Source organism: Pinus tabuliformis, chromosome 7 (assembly GCF_031772625.1).
Source record: "Pinus tabuliformis cultivar Carrire ecotype Pingquan chromosome 7, CPIR1, whole genome shotgun sequence".
NCBI lineage: Eukaryota > Viridiplantae > Streptophyta > Pinopsida > Pinales > Pinaceae > Pinus > Pinus tabuliformis.
In genome coordinates this window covers 1,549,917,782-1,549,921,305 of record NC_142293.1, presented here as the reverse complement: position 1 = coordinate 1,549,921,305, position 3,524 = coordinate 1,549,917,782, and the positions used below count along the sequence as shown (strand labels likewise).

The window sequence follows — 3,524 nt, the reverse complement described above, 5'->3', positions numbered from 1 at the left end:
GATTATGCATTTATTACCGTCAGCTGAACAAGCTGACCATAAAAGGCAAGTATCATTTACCATGTATATATGATCTATTCGATCAAGTACAAGGAGCTAGCATATTTTCTAAAATCGACATAAGGTCTTCCAACCATCAAATCAGAATAAAGGATGAAGACATCTGCAAAAACGCATTTCGAACTCGTTATGGGCACTACAAGTTTGTGGTACTGTCTTTCGGCCTTACCAATGCCCCAACCACTTTCATGAGCCTGATGCATGACATTTTCCAATCATTTCTGGATAAATTTGTACTAATTTTTATCGAAGATATCTTTATCTATTCAAAAAATCAGGAGGAACATGAGCAACATTTGAGAACAGTGTTGTAGGCTTTGCGTGATAAATAGTTGTACGCAAAATTCAGCAAGTGCGATTTCTACAAGGATCAAATCCAGTACTTAGGCCATGTAATTTCAATAGAAGGTATAGTGGTGGACCCAAAAAATATCAGAACTATCATGTAATGGACCACACCGAAAAATGTTGCTGACATAAGATCCTTTCTGGGCCTAGCAGGGTATTACCGCCAGTTTATCAAAGGCTTCTCAAAAATAGCTTTTCCAATGACCTCATTGCAGAAAAATAGGCGTGCTTTCCACTAGACAGGAGAATTCCAGCAAAGCTTTGAGCAATTAAAGCAACTTCTCACAACCACCCCGGTGCTAAAAGTAGCAAATCTGAAAAATTATTTTGTAGTATGTATGGACGCAAGTAAAGAAGGCATCGATGGAGTATTAATTCAAGAAGGAAAAGTCATAGCCTATGAATCACACAAACTAAAGGAGTATGAACATCATACGAATGCGAGTAAAGAAGGTGTCGGTGGAGTATTAATTCAAGAAGGAAAATTCATAGTCTATGAATCACACAAATTGAAGGAGTATGAACATCGTTATTCTTCCTATGATCTGGAGCTAACTGAAGTTGTGCATGCATTAAAAATGTGGCGACATTATCTTCTAGGAAAGAAATTTCTGTTATTAACTGACCACAGTAGTCTTACAAATTTATTTAACCAATGCAGTTTAAATGCTCGGCAGGCCAGATGGACCACATTCTTGAGTGAGTTTGACTTTGACATGAAACACCTCAAAGGAAAAAAAAACGGGTAGAAAACGCTTTAAGCCGAAAAGTACATTGCATTTATGAAGTGAAATTCAGTCAAGCACAATCCCACCTTCCAGAGCTTATCTGTGAGGCCTCCCTCAGAGACTCTGAATACACATTCTTATGGCAGCAAGCTTTGGAAGCTCAAGAAAAAGGGAAGCAGTCGAAGTATGGAATTAGCCCCGATAGATTGTTAACCTTCAGAGATAGGATTTATATTCCCAACCAAAAGTCTGTCAAGCAACTATTATTAGATGAGTTTCATAGAAATAATTACGCAGTGCATCCATGATACCAGAAATTGTTTTCTACTATCAAGAAGAGTTATTTCTCGCCAGGGCTAAGAAAATATGTGGTAAAATATTTATCCAAATGTTTATAATGCCAATTGGTAAAGGCAGAACACCAACATCCTACCGGTTTTTTACAACCCTTACCCATTGCTAAATGGAAATGGGAGACAATCACTTTGGACTTTATTACTGGTTTACCTCGTACAAAAAAACAACATGACTCAATCATGGTTGTGGTGGACAAGCTGAGAAAAAATGCTCATTTCGTTCCTGTAAAATCCACTTATAAAATGGTGGAGATTACAGACATATTTATTAGGAAAATCTTCTGACTACACCGAATACCCTGAATAGTGATCTCCGACAGGGATGTAAAATTTACATCCCCATTCTGGAAAAATCTCTTTGTGGGATTAGGCACTCAAATTCAATTCAACACTGCCTACCATTCGCAAACATATGGCCAAACAGAGCAAGTAAACCAAGTCTTGGAAGACATGCCAAGAATGTTTGTAATGCAACAACCCCAGAAATGGGAGGATTATCTCCACTTGGTGGATTTTGCCTATAATAATGGACATCAAGAATCATTAGGTATGAGCCTTTTCAAAATCAAAAAAATCACATAGAAACAACTCCTATTCAAAATGTTAAATCTATATATCAAAAATATATTTTCAACTATATAAATCACAATCACAATTTCACCAAGAAAAAGTTTTCCTAAATTCCCACTGGCACGAAAACTTCAAAAGCCTATAATAGTAAAACGCCATTCAAACACTATTTCTAGTCAATCATATCCCGACCGTGTCTAGGTCTCGGCTTCCTCAGTATCAAAATCCTGCATCTTCTATATATTTTGCCTGAAACCTGTAATGTTGTGTAGTCTTTTAGGCTGAGTCTCATTAGAGTTTTCGAATGTTTTGTTTTGATGGCCTCTCTAAAATTCAATGTCACTAGCAAGCCGGTTCTTCTCGTTTCTCCATCTCTGCCTACTTCGAAAGAGCTTTTGTACCTTTCCAATATTGATGATCAAGTGGGTCTCAGATTTCATATTCCGATCATTCAGTACTATCGTTTCGACCCTTCGAAGAAGAGTGAGGATCCTGCTAGAGTTATCAGAGAAGCGCTGGCAAAGGTGTTGGTGTTGTACTATCCTTTTGCCGGAAGACTGAGAGAGGTGACAACGAGTAACCTTGGGGTGGACTACACGGGCGAAGGCATGCTATTCATGGAAGCTGATGCTGACGTTACCCTAGAGGATTTTGGACACCTACACACACTCTTTACTGGCTGGGACGATCTGATGCACAATGTGCTGGGATCACAAGCGTTAGAAATTGTAATTATTTCTGCATGTGGAGTTAGCTAAAATTAGAGAGTCAGTTAATTGAGTGATTGACTGGTTGAGTGTTGAGTCAAGTTGAGTTAAGTGATTGATGACTTTGGGTTTGTGATTACATGTGCTTGCATGTCAAGATATTTTATTTTAGGCAAGTAGCTAGTTGGAAAATGTTAAATACCTTTCACCAGCCTCATTGTAAGAATCAAATTTTATATGATCAATATAAAAGCTGCAACTAGTGTGTTTTATGTGTGAATTTACACGTTGTCTCCTTGGTCATTCCAATAATTTGTTCCAGTAGAAATTGTGTTTCCTGAACGTAAACCTTTCGGGTGACGCGGCTGAGATGCGGAGGGTTCATATTGGCCCTGCAGATCAATCATTCCATTAGCAACGTCATTGGACTCGTTCAATTCATGAATGTTCTCGGAGAAATGGTGAAGGGGCCCACGAGGGCTTCCGTTATTCCAATTTAGGAAAGAGAAATCCTCTGACCCCAGGCGAATCCTAGAGTTAAATTCCTGGAGGGAAAGAGACAAGCTATAGGGCAAGGCAAGTGCCCAACTTTTGAAGTCCTATCAGCATTTTTGTGGCATTACAGAATGTGAGCCCTCTGATTTCCCATGGAGTAAGACGTTCGGCTCTTATTCGGCGTGGATGCCCGAAAGAGATTCGACCCCGCACTTCCCGAAGGTTTCTACGGCAATGCGATCTGTTTGGCTTGGGCTAAG

At 39.2% G+C, this 3,524-nt stretch overlaps 1 pseudogene; it reads left to right on the top strand.

Moving 5' to 3' along the window:
• Positions 1 to 2,379: 2,379 nt before the first annotated feature.
• On the top strand, positions 2,380 to 3,523 carry LOC149253818 (13-hydroxylupanine O-tigloyltransferase pseudogene; annotated as a pseudogene).
• Position 3,524: the final 1 nt, after the last annotated feature.